The following is a 14,540-nucleotide window of genomic DNA, read 5'->3' on the forward strand; positions in this document are numbered from 1 at the left end:
GTGAAAATGTGGAAATAATAGACACCAGAACAAGAAACAGATTTATTCTCTGCAAAGCTTTCTAAACAAAGAGTCAAATTTTTTCATTTGTTGGTTTATTTGCTTTTTTATGCTTCACAAACCATCCTGAGAGATCTGATGGATTTTTAAATGGTTAAAATTTAATAGTCATAAAAAAGGTTAAACTTAGTGAACATTTTTACCTGCTGGCTGTTTAAAAGATACTCTTCTAAAAATCATTTATGAAAGTGATTTTTGTGATACACTTAGTCTCAGATCAGGTAAGTGAAGAAGAAAACATAATGAAGCATTTTCAAGCTGATATGAGCTGACTGTTGGACAACCCATGCAAGGCCCTATGTATGTGTTTGACAAAGAAAAAACAGAACACAGAATCCTAGAATGGGAAGAGAAAAAAAGTAAGTGGTAACATACTGGTCCTGTCACTGAACAACAATATAACTTAACAAAATATATGAGGAAACTGTCTTCAGACACTGGACAATAACAAGGTCAGGACTGTGATACCTCAGAAAAGGAAAACACAAAGCAAGCAGTCGCACTCCCTGTATTTCTGTCTGGAAGCACATTCCTGGTATAGGGCAGGATAATACACCCCAAATTGTGGTGGATGTCATAAGCAGAGGAGGCAGAGTTCTAAATTCTAAGCTGCTGAAGATGCTGGAAACTGTGCAACAACAGGGTATCAGAGAAGAGGGAACTATGCAAAGAGAGGGCCCCAGAAACCTGCATGGGGATTCACCATTTTCCCTGAGCCAAGAGTCGAGTTCTACATGTGTGAAACTCTGGGAGCCTTAGTAGAAATCACCTGTTGCTTTGTTGAGCGCTGAGCAGTGACACAAGAGGTCATGTAAGGCTAGGAACCCGGTGTTCCCGCTGAAGCAGAGTGGAGAGACTTCACTGAACACCTCGGAATGGACCCCTTCCTTGATACCCCCAGGAAGACCTTACCTTAGCACTATGCTCTATGACCTAAAGTAAGGCCAATGGCTTAGGACTAAGTTCAAGTCCAAAAATAGTATCAACCTAATAAAGAATAAAAGTATATCTAATACACCCAAAAGGAACCACCAATAATTTAATCGCCTGAGCAAAGCTCAATGTCCTTTAAAGGAGGAGGACGCTTCACAATGCATCACTAACAATGTCCATCATACAATTTTAAAAATTCAAGATATGAAAAGAAGTAGGAAAATGCATCCCACAATCAAAATCTGCAAGAGAATATCAATGTTTCTGCTGAAAAACAACTCATTCCTGGGTTCACACATGTAGAATCTTTTCTTTCATCATAGTCCTAGCTTTCACCATTTTTCAGTGGCTAACAAAAGTATTATGTGGCAAATAGCGGTATCCTTTCATCGAATGCATTTTATCTTTCTGCATCTTCGATAACACATTGCTCACGATAACCCAAAAATCATGTGACATATTCAGAAAATTTGAAAAAGTGATTATCATACCTTAACTTGAATATGGATTTCTTGAGGACAGTACCGTGGCATTTTTCCCCAGTGGGAATCTTATAAGCCCTTGATGAGTGCTGAAAAGAGGTTGCTATGCTTGCTTCACACTCTTGATCTTCTATTCTGATATAAATTTAACAACAGGTTCAACTTAGCTGATATCATAGATCTCTAACTGAGATGTATGTAACACTAATACCTATATATCTCCTAACATCTTCATAGAGTAGGTTTTATTAATTTGTTTTATTCTTTATTAATATTTATTACTAGTCCTATAACTTACTAGCTCATTTTCTATTATTTTCTCCAATATGCTGACCCTTTTCCCATATGTGATAAGTCCATGAGCATATTAACAACTTTCTCTTCTATATTCCAAGCCTCAATTATCTTTAATCTCTTTCTACCAAAAACATTTACTACATGCTAAGACTTTAAATTCTGTAGGTAGAACTCCAGCAACCAGACAGCAAGCCTAAAAGCTAATATTTAATAAACCATTCCACTTGTTTTGATCCTGTTGTTCCTATAGTTGTATGAAAGAATATTGTACTGATTTTCTTATTATCTATAATTCATTTAGTCGTACTAGAGAAAGAACATCAGATAAAGTCCAAATTTTTTATACTGGAAAATGAGTGTTTCTAGAAACTAAAATAAACCACATTTTCAAATTTCAGCTGTTTCCCAAATGCTATATGCTAGCTACCATAATAACACCTACCTAATTACTATACTTCTGACTATAATACTTTCATATCATTGCTCTCTAGATTTCTAAAAATTTCAAGTCTATTCAAATCCCACCTCCTCCTGGAAGCCTTCCCTTCTAAGATATAACTTTCTCTGCCCATTTCCTTTCCATCCAAACTGCAATGAACTATCTATATTTTTCCTGTCTAACCACTAAGTTGATATTATGTACATAAAATGCAAGTGAAATTCAATATATGAAATTTCTCAACAACCAGATATAATGAACATGAGAACATGGATCATATCTCATATTTCCTTACATCCCCCATGGGTAACAAAGTATCTTACATCTAATATCTCTCCCTCACACATACACATGCTGATAAGAAAGTTGTTAAAGAAGTCATGGCAAAAGCCCGTACTTAGGAAAATTTTAATTTATCTCAAGTATGTTTAAAATTATTTCTAAATAAAATTTAAACAATGAGAAACTAAACCTTTTCTAAATATTTGGCCCACTATCTTCAATAACCACTAAATAGAAAGTAGCATTCTTTTAACGATGTAACATGATTTTGTATTTATTTTCTCCTTTCGTTACCTCTACTGATTTTTCAATTCTTAAGATTAAAAGTTCAAAACTATAATAATAAAATGGTTAAAACATACTGTGATTTATTTCAATACATTACCTAAGTAGAACAGCTCTGTAACTCTACTAATTTGCTCTTTTTCTGCAGAAAAGCTAAAGGCTAGCTCGCTTAATAATAAGATGGATAGAATTTGTACATAGTAACTGATAAAATTTAAAGCTCTGTGCTCACTCTTTGTTCAATTGTTTCTCATCAGGTGACAGTATTTTTTTCTCCACTCCCTGTTCTGCTGCACCTCGGTAGGCTATCCAGGTTTCAAATACTCTTCATTGAGTGTCAGTTTTATTCAGTGTTCAAGATTCTCTGCTGCTTACAACTAACTTATTTAGTTGCACTTTTTTTCTGGAAGAAGCATATCAATAAAGTGGAGAATATTGTTTATCTAGCTACCCATTGGGAAGATAAAACTCAGTAATCTTTTTGCATAACAGAGATAAAAACAGACAAATGTAGTCAAGCCAGACTAATACGCAGGAGAATTCAATTTGACATCCCATGAAGGCAGTGGAAAGTAGATGCATGCATTGTCTCCGCTCAACAATTTAGATCCAATCAAGACAAATTGTACATATACGTGAAAAGACACAGTAGGTAAAATAGGATATTTACTTTTATTTTTCAGATGTTTCTGATGCAGGGGTAACAGGAATATTAGTCACAATATATTTCAAAATATAATCTATTTAAGAAACCCTTACCATAACACATGAAGGCCTCTCAAAGAGGAAATTTTCCAGGTTTTTAAAAACTAAATTGAATCATGCCTTTCATGTTGAACTCCTATGTTTTTTAAAATGCATAGTCTATTATTAACATTCAATATGAAATAACCATGAGTATCACTCCACATTTAACAATATCCTTTCTCCATTGACCCTGACCCACCCAAAAGTTACATCCTAGCAGAATCATTAACTCAACTGGAGAAAAACAGATCTTTCATGATTCTTTCATTCCACTTGGGTATGATCTGAAAAATGTCCATCTCTTCTGCAAGCTTTCTTCAAGTCTCTCTTTCAGTAAATTACCGTAAAATCCTAACCTGGATGAATCAATAGGCTTTACCCAACATATCTGAAGTGCTGAAACAGAGACAAATAAAAAAGCATCGCAAGTCATCAATAATAAAGTAGTTTATTGCACTAGTGACATCAGGCCAATGTAAGACTTCCTTCTGAGCTATTTAGCCCCTCCAGCATAAGAAGAAGATTCCACTGATGAAAGACACGATTTAAAGGACAAACTGTCTCATAGATAAGTATAATATTGGGGGTGGGAGGGCAGGGGATGGGGGGAGGGGGGTTGTTACTTTGTGAGGGGTGTAAAGGATAACTATTGCATTGTTCTGTACACCTGAAACTAATAATAAAAAATAAAATTACATTAAATTAAAAAAAATAAAAAAATAAAAAATAATTTAAAAAAGACAAATGTTTCCATCCATCCAATACAATTATTTTCCTCTTACCTTCATCAATGCATTACATTAAAAAAAAAAATCTTGGGGCCAGCCGAGTGGCTCAGTTGGTTAAAAGCTCACACAAGAGTGCAAGCTCTGAGCAACAGCGGTTCGATGCCCTGCCTGAGCTGAGTTGCCACTGAGCTGCCAGCAGGTGGCAGGATGGCTCAGCTAAAAAAATTTTTTTTTAAGTTGTTTCTTACACTCAAGTTTTTTATTTAGGCACTTTTGCCAAATGCAACAAGACCTTGGTGACACAATGATCATTACAGTTTCCTACATGAATTTCATCAAAGACTGTGAAGCCATAGAGGAAACACTGAAATTAGGCAAGACCTGGGATTTCCAAAGAATCAGTGTGTTGAGAAAATGGTGGGTGGAGGAATGATTTCAAAATCATAAAGCTACCTGTAGAAATCGAGAAATCAGAGATGGGTAATTAAAAGATATTATTTTGAATGACTTCTAATTTTAATAGCCTCTCTGCTGCTAGTCACTCTTTACATCATTGTCAGAAATATTCATCATTGTTCTCTATTTAATATTCTGAGCACAAGCAGAGTGATGCCCAACATAGTCAGGCGTCTGTCAGATGGCAATCATGACACAGAATCAAGTTTATCAAGTAATCTTCAGATTCCACATTTTCACTTGCTTCCCAGCCAGTAATACTACTACTAATAATAATAATAATTATTATTATTTTATTTTATTGGGGAACAGTGTCTTTTTCCAGGACCCATCAACTCCAAGTCAAGTAGTTGTTTCAATCTATTTGTGGAGGGTGCACCTCAGTGGCACATGTAGGGATCGAACCGGCAACCTTGACGTTAGGAGCACTGTACCCTGTGCTCTAACAACCTGAGCCTAACCGGCCATCCTCACATTGAATAATTTTTAAAACAACAAATATAAGCCTTTCAGATCTCTACTGCTCATTGCTGTTGTCTCTACAAATTTTCAGCAGATTGTCTTTTGTATCCGATATCCAGACTCCTTGAATACCTATGCCACAACAAAAAAAGATTACGGCATACTCTAAATTATGTCTCGGGATGCTTCTTCCCTCATTGTTTTAATTGATTGGTTTTCCCAGAAGACACCACTTTTCCAAGCATCCCTCAAAAGTAGAGGCTGCCTCACCTATACCTCACCCCTCATAGGGCTGTGGTTCTGCTATTGCTAAACTTTTCAGTGTCTATTCTACATTATTATTCTTTCACCCTCCTATAAACATCTTTGAGAACTTGATCACAGAATGGACAATACTGTTCATGGCTCACTCTCCTTATTTTCACCTTTAGAACTCCATGTTATTTCACCTTTAGCTAGGACCTAGGTACATACCCTAAACTATATCCTTGCCAACAACTTCAAATCCTTCCATCAACACAGTGAATGTCAATGCATATTTTATTTACTGTATCCACGTTCTCAACTGTCATTCAGTCCTCATCCATTAAAATGTTACTCCACTGATAGTCTTCCTACAAAGGTCATCAATTCCATGCTAACTGCTTAACCTAAAACATTGAGGACCGGGCATTTAAATTGTTTAAATGCATGTTCCCGGGCTTCAAACCATTGAAATCCACTTTTATACTGTGTTACTTTAAAATTTATAACAAATTCGCTAACTCTTTTTGTGAACTGAAATTTTCAGGAAATACTCACCAAAGACCCTAGTAGTGCTTGAGGGTGTGATACCTCTGGAAACATTCCCCCTTATGGAGTGGCACTAAGCAGAACTTGCAGATGTACCGAGTTAAGCTTCTTATTTTGTGAGCAGCACAAACATGGCACCTCCTAGCAGGATATTTTCTTTTACCCCATTCACTTCCAACAATTTTCTCTAGCACACGTTTGCACATATTACCCGAAAGTGTCACAGGGGGTCCTCATGAGGCACAGGAGGGGTTTGGGTTGATGTTCCTGGGTGTGCTGCATCTGTGTCTGAGTCTGTCTCTGTCTCCATCTTATCAGTAGCTGAGTCTTTTGCCACTTGTAGCAGAAATTCTTCGTATCTCATTTTTGATGTAGGGTCTAGTTTTTGATAGATTTGAAAAGAATTGAAAATTACACAATTTATAAGCCAAAATGCAACTTTGTTTGGCCACTTCACTGTTTTCTCAAGAGAGAATAATAAGACAAGTACTGATCTGCCCTATCAACACCCTTCATGAATGTATTATACTGAAAAATACACATAGGTTTTTTCTTCACTTCTTCATTTCTCCGTGGAACATCAACCATTGTTGAATCGTGAATTGTGGAAATCATGTTGACAACACGAGCATCCCTCCAGGATTGAAGAAGAATTTCACCCTTTCTCCTGAATGTGGTTTCGCCACATTTCAGAGACTGTGATTCGTTTTTCATTTCTGGAGGAAGACCCCTGTTCACTCTGACTGTTCCACGTACTCTAACTTGTCTTGAAAGGAGAGTTTCAGCAATTGTCACATGATTGTAATAGTTGTCTTGGTAGACATGGTAATTTTGATCAAAATAAGGTTCCAAAAGTGTGAAAATAGTTTCCTGTAATTTTTTTCCTTTACCAGCATAAACTTCTAAATTCAAGGTATAGCCTGAGGTGCTTTCAGTAACCATACGAACAACTAAGCCATCTTTACAAGTTTCCCCAGGTTATGTGTTCATATACGAAGCCTACCCCTCCAAGGAATCATTGCTTCATCTGAGGAAAGTTGTTGATTTGGCTTATAAATAGCCTGAAATCTTTCAAGGAAAAAATATAATAAGGGTTGAATTTTGAAAAGCTTGTTAGTTGATTGTTGCAGAAGTTCATTGTTGTTGAAATGTAAACACCACCAAATTTGTTCAAATCTATTATGGCTCATAAGTTTCCTGAAAATAGGAGCATCTAAAAATGGATCTGTAGACCAATAATCATTTAGTTTATCTTTCCTGACTTGCCCCATTAGAATAATTATTGAAACGAATTTTTTCATTTCTGCTACAGTGACATCTGACCATTTCAACCCCGAAGAACCAGTAACATACTTTTCCTGATTTTGTAAGCAGCATAGATTCGTTTCCTCACACAACATATCAAAGAATCTGTCTCCGAGAAAGAGTCCTGTTACTTGTGATACTTTCATAGGGTCAGAGGGAATTTGTTTCACCCCTGGGTTTCTGGTAAATGGCCCTACATTTGGTGTTTTATCTGTTTTTACCCATGTGGAAACCGCCAAATCTAGTGTGTCATCGGCATCGTCACTTTTGTTTGCACTTTGTTCACTGTCACTGTAACTTGGTAAAGGATGCACAATTTTGTTTTACCTATTTCCAATAATAGAAGAGTCACTGTCATTTTTACTGTCACTATCAGCATTGTCAGGAACATCAAATAATGTGTCCGCCAACAATTCCGCGGAAATTTCATCTTCTGTAAGATATTTTTTCCCATAAGAACTACGTCTTTCCGTCATGAGTGTAAAGTGATTGAAATCTGAATGCTGACTAAATGCAGAGCAGAGCAACAGAGGAAAATACAGAGCTGTTTGTTCCCTGCATTTATCACAGATCATTAACTTGGAATGAGGTCATGTTTCTATAAACATTCGTCAGCAGGACCATTCGGAGAAAGGCTCCATGTATTGCGTAGATAAGTTTATAGTGCGTGGAAACCAAGCGCGTGTTAAAAACTCAAATTTGCGTCATCCGTCTTGCACAGCTATAATGTATAGATGCAAATCTGCATCACCGGTCCACAATGTGCTAATATCCACACTTTACTTACTATCTTATTCAACTTCTCCACACCGTTTATACTGCAGGCCACCCCTGGCTTCTTGAAACTGTCCCACATGTGATTCTGAGACACAACTCTTCTGATTTCCCTCCTCTCCCTCTGAATGCCGCTTCTCATTTTCATTTGTTGACTTTGTTTGCTCCTTATAAATCAGAATGGACAAGCATTCCATCTTCAGATGTCATCTGTACTCAACCTATGCATTCTCCTTTTTAAAAAATTGTATACTCAGGCTACAGCAATCACCTTTATACTTATTATTCCCAAAATATAACAGTACTCTTCAGCTATTTCTGAGCCTCAGACCTATATATGTAACTTTTCAAAAGGGTATCTTCTACTTGAAGGGATCATGGAAATATAGAAATCAACATGTACAAAACTGAATTTCATCATCCCTGGGTGCTATCTGGGTACAATTATTCTGAGAGTTGTAAGATCACTGAACCATAACACCTTCTAATCATGAAATCATATGGTAATCTTTGGCAAAACATTGTAGAAATTAGATTTACCCAGTGTTATGTCTGCATCATTTCTTAGTCAGCTTATTAGTAAATCTAACAAAAAGGAAAATATTGACCCTTATTAGTAAAACCAGTATAGACCTCAACTACTAATAAAGTCATAACTCATTTAACTAAAGAAATACAATGTCTAAATCACAAGAAACTATAGTCTTTTTATTCCCAGAGCCAATCAGACATATCTAGAAAAATATCTTCATTTGGGCTTGGCTGCCATTTTAAAAGTGTGCACAGAGTGGTAAATAGCCTAACACATAAGCAGTTGAGGGGTGGGTATTCAAAGATAGAAAAATCTCAAACGATGGAAGGAAAGCAATATGTTGCTTTTTAAAGTACAAAGGGAATCATGAAGACAACTCTAAGGGTAGGAGGAGATTACAATTTATATAAGAAATAATTCCTTCACAGAGAGGATCACTTTCTACAATGCCATGATCTGCCTTATTATCTCCCAGATTCCATGTCTCAGAGGTTGTCTGAGCAGAGGCTAGGCAGCATCTTCATGGCTCACTGTGGAACAATTTATCTTTCTCTCAGTAGCATAAGTCTACTGAGGTGTGATTGAAAAATACAGCGAATGTTTAAATTTAAAAAAAATTGCTACAGTAAAAGACATATTGCCATTAGACCCTCTCAAAATACTCCCCTTCTCTTCAAACACACTTGTCCCATCATTCTGGCCACTTTCTGAAGAAGTTCTGAAACTCCTCTTTTGTGAGTATCTTTAGTTGCACTGTGATGGCTGCCTCGATGTCCTGAATTGATTCAAAAGATTTACTTTTCATGGTCACTTTGACTTTGGGGAAGAGCCAGAAGCCACATGGTGCCAGATCCAGTGAATAAGGTGGATGAGGGCATAATGTAATGTTTTTATTTGACAGAAATTGCTGTACTAGAAGCAATGTGTGACACAGAGCCTTTCTGGTGTGATCACAAAATACAGTGAATGCTGCTTCCGAGTGCCATGCAGCAGAAAGGCAGTGATCTTCAATACAGGAAGTGGCACGTGGAACCTTAGTAACAGTGTGTGACAAGTTTCAACTTGTTTGGAGCAGTCAGTCGGGTGTGAGCTATGGTTAAGAGAAGGTGTGTTTTAAAGTGTGCCGTAAATCATCCTCCATTATGACAATGCTCTGTGTCACACATCACTTCTGGTATATAGCGATTTTTATCAAGTAAAAACATTACGGCGTGTCCTCTTCCACCTTATTCACCGGATCTGGCACCCTGCAACTTCTGGCTCTTCCCCGAAGTCAAAATGACTGTGAAAGGAAAACATTCTGAATTGATTCAGGACACCGAGGCAGCTACAACAGCACAACTAAAGATACTCATGAAAGAGGACTTCCAGAACTGCTTCAGAAAGTGGTAAGAACGATGGGATAAGTGTGTTCAAAGAGAGGGGGAATATTCTGAGGGAGATTAATGGCAATGTTTCTTTTACTGTAATACATATATATTTTTTATTTAAACACTCACTGTGTGGGTAAAATGGGTCAAATAATGGTGAGGAAGGAGAACTGACTCTGGATGGTGAACACATGTGGGGAGCTGGCTGAGATCATCCAGGGACGCTGAGGCTGTAAGCTGGCAAGCTACAGGCCTCCTTGTTAGGGTGAGCAGCTTTAGAGCAGCCTAAAAGTTACAGACCGGAGCTGCAGTAAGGGTTAAGCCTGACAGCTGGCAAGCTGACAGGCTCTTAGGCCTTGGGGAGTAGTGTGGAAAGGTTGCTGGGTAGATCTCATCTCCACTGCGCCACTGAAGAAAAAAAAGCCAATGTCACAGACAACCTTAAAAGTTACAGAGTGGAAGGCCATCCTGTTAACAGTTTCTACTTGCTATACTTTGTTTTGTCTCACTTCGGAAAGATTGCTTCCAAGGAATTTGTTCCCTGAGAGGAGGGAGCTACTCCCTCAAGGTCCCAAAACCCCCACCTTAGGAAAGTTACTTTTGCTATAAAAGCTGTATACAAATAATAAATGAGGCCACTCTCTTCCAGCAGCATTTAGTGGACCTCCCGTTCCCAGCTTTTTGTCTCTATCTCTTTTTTTCTCGTCTCCCACCCAATCCTCCCAGGTGCATTTGGTCAAGCGAACTGGTCTCGTTCAAACACACAACATGAAATACTGATGATGTATTACAGAATTTTACACTTGAAACCTATGTAACTTTACTAACAGTTATCACCCCAATAAACTTTAATTTAAAAAAAAAACATTCACTGGGTCGGCCGAGTGGCGCATTGGTTAAGAATTGGCTTGGGATGCCAGAGGGCCCCGGTTCAGATCCCACATGGGGGCCAATGACTCTGCCCTCTACAGCTAAGATGGTGAACAACAGCTCGACCTGGAGCTGGGCTTCCGTGAGTCACTGGAAACAGCGTAGGCTGCAGTGAGGCTGGCTAGCAACTGGTGTGAGCTTTTGTGAGCTGCCGTGAGCCTTTGGCTGGCAAGGACTGCCTCACCCGGCAAGAGCGCAATGATAATACTAACATGGGCCAGTGAAGCGCCATCCTCCACAACTAGACTGAGGAACAAAAGGACAGCAACTTGTCTGTTCCCCTTCCCCGATTCCCCAGCGCTGTTCACCACCCCCAATTCTCCAATAAAATCTTTAAAAACAAACATTCACCGTATTGTTTGATCACATCTAGTAACTAAATTACTTTAATGTCATCTCATAAACAGAGGTTATGTTTCAAATCTACACATGAATCAATATTTTACTACACTACTTCCTACCAACTTTAAACAAAACAGACATCACAGAACATTTTCCAGAGATTTTTAAAACGCTTTCTTTTAAGATTAGAAAATAATTTAGTTTGAACTTAATTTTAGCTATAATTCATGATATTTCAATTTCTTCACTATTATCTCTAACTTCCCTCACAAATACTTTAGAACAGGTAACAGTCCCGAAATCAGGATTTGGTAATTACCTCACTTTATTGGGAAACATAGTGAAATAATAGTTTCTAAAATAAAAAGAAGGACCTTTGCCTCTAGTGATTCACTTTATCAGCAATTCTAATATTTCATCAGTACCTATGAACAAAACAGAATGCTCAGAGAAAGCTAACTATTAATCTGTTTCCTCTGCATTAAGGCAGAAATAGCTTATTCAACAATTATAGAATCTGGAGAAAGTAAAATTACAGCCCCACTTTATCAAAACATTAACCATATAGTGGTTTTCCTGGGCTTTAATCTTGAATCAGGCTCATTTTACTTTGTTGTGGCATCTTTCAGCAGAACTTTTATTTGGGGGGAACATTGTGTTATTCCAGGACCCACTAGTTCCAAGTCAAGTAGTTGTTTCAATCTAGTTGTGGAGGGTGAATCTCAGTGGTCCATGTGGGGATCGAACTGGCAACCTTGGTGTTGTGAGCACGGTGCTGTAACCAGCTAAGCTAACTGTCCATTCCTTGAATCAGGTTCTTAAGTACTGTGCTCCCTATACTGAATGGAGAATTCCGGTTGTTGTTGTTGTTTTTTAAACATGATTTTCCCTTGCTAATTCAATGTACCTTGTGTTTCAATGTCTTTGGTAAGAACAATAAATTTTTAAAAGAGGGACATAAGTCTTTGCTTATATATATACTTTGGGCAAAATACATGATTGCCCCCTCCCAAAAAAATCATGTCTTACTTTATGAGTCAGGCAAAGACTTTCTTTTGTCATTTGTGAGTTAGAAACATGAATACTGTCAAAGTTATTGTTACTATTGATTCAGATTATAATTTATAGTGATAGTACCTGCCAAAATATCTCTTAGTTTCCTTTCATCAACTCTGTCCTCTTGTAATCTCTACCTCCCTCTGTACTGTAGCCAGACTGATATTTTCAAACCTGTGCATCTGACCAAGGTACACTTTGCTTAATTAACCCCTTGGGTACCAATTTATTTGAAAACAATTTTGCATATGGAATAGATTTAATTTTTTGGTACTTGGAGTAATACTTAAAAGCAGGCTTTATGCAAAAATTCATTTATTTCTAAAAAAATCAGTGACATACATAGTATTGAGATGACTTCAGGTAATTAGAATTGCAAAACAAAAATAAATAAACCCACAAAACTAAAAGAAGTAAATTCAAGGTATAACGAAAAGCAAATTACTAATAGTTATGAAGAGTATGGTATTTTTCAAAGCAAATAGGTAAATGTAGTGGCACTTGGCATTATTTGCACTGCCTGGTAGCCTCTTTGCTAATTTTATATTTATAACATACATGGCACCTTTTTGTAGGGTGTTGCTTGGACTCAGTTGATGGAATGTTCTCAGGAAAGTGTGCCCAATTTTTCGCCTGCAAACTATTGGGTTGTCAGAAAAGTCATAACATATTTTTGCTATGTTTTTCATTGCAAAAATGCGTCATGACTTTTCCGACAACCCAATAAAAGGTGTATCGCTATTTGAAAACGTCCACGACAATTATAATTTGGCAAAGACACTTGCTCCAATAATTGTTCAACAATAGCTAAACGAAAGCAAACAATGCCTGTTTTGGTTCTGCAGTTGATTTTAGAATATAAAATGTTTGCATTATAAAAAGCTATGTCTATTAGATAAAAAAATTCTTTATATTCCTTTACACATTTTCTCATAACAGGGAAACACGCTAGCCTTTGATCCTGTTTATCAATGCCTCACATACCTTTATTATACTCAAGCACACATGCTGCTTTTATAATATTTTTGACATCACCACCTTGCTTTTTTTCTCTTTTTGCCTCTGTCTATCAAGTCAGCATTTGAATGTTTCGTCCTAAGTATGTCTTTTTTATCTTTCCATTTCAAAGCCAATAAACCATCACTGGATAAAGTTTTGACTTCTCCTTTTTTCAACTTAAGTAAAGAAAGCACCTTTGGCATATTCTTCCTGTTTTTTGAACAGTTCGAATGGCATTCATATCATTTTTTAATAAGCTTAGGAATAACTGTGGTGATGATTACCAATTATCTATGTACAACATGTAACCTTTTTTTAAAATAAGCTGTGCCACTTTCATGACTACACTCTGAGAAGTGGGTATATCACTTCCCCAAATTTTATCCTTGCCAACATAGATTTTGAAGCAGAGACAATAACTAGATGTAGATTCACAAAGTTTATAAATTTTTTTGCCAAATTGTGCTCTTTGGGAGGTAATAAATTGAACATAATTCAATCGACCTTTGAATTTCATTAGCAATTCATCAAGAGGTACTTCACTACCTGGAGTATAAAGATAACAAAATTTATTATTTAGGTAATCGACTATACTTATTTTTTTTAAGATTTTTTTTTTTACTGGGGAATTTGGGGAAGGGGAACAGACAAGTTGCTGTCCTTTTGTTCTTCAGTCTAGTTGTGGAGGATGTTGCTTCACTGGCCCAAGTTGNCACCATCATTGCGCTCTTCCCAGGCGAGGCAGATCAGTCGCCAGCTTCTGGACGGCCGCTCACTGTGGCTGCTGGCTGCTCACGCTGACTGCCGGCCACACTCGGTAGCTCATGGCAACCCACTGCCACAGGGGCTGCAGCCTACACTGTCGCTGGCAACTCATGGCAGCCCAGCTCCAGGTTGAGCTGTTGTTCAGCATCTTAGCTGTGGAGGGCAGTGTCACTGGCCCTCACATGTGGGATATGAACCGGGGCCCTCTGGCGTCCCAAGCCAGCTCTTAACCAATGTTCCACTCGGCCGGCCCCTTGACTATATTTCTACTCTTTCTTATTTTATCATCTTTCCTTTTTCATTATCTGTAAAATGTAGGGAACATGAAATACTTAAAAAAAAAAATTATTATGTGGCGTAGTGTTTGCAAAAACTGTAATATTTATTATATATCTTTTTGACCAATACATATTCAGTTTTGTTTTTTTCATTTGGGACATCAGAATGCGTAATGCAGTATATGCTTTTATTTCATCAGCACTTACAGGAAACCACCTTTGGTTT

Source organism: Hipposideros armiger, unplaced genomic scaffold (assembly GCF_001890085.2).
Source record: "Hipposideros armiger isolate ML-2016 unplaced genomic scaffold, ASM189008v1 scaffold_197, whole genome shotgun sequence".
Taxonomy (NCBI): domain Eukaryota; kingdom Metazoa; phylum Chordata; class Mammalia; order Chiroptera; family Hipposideridae; genus Hipposideros; species Hipposideros armiger.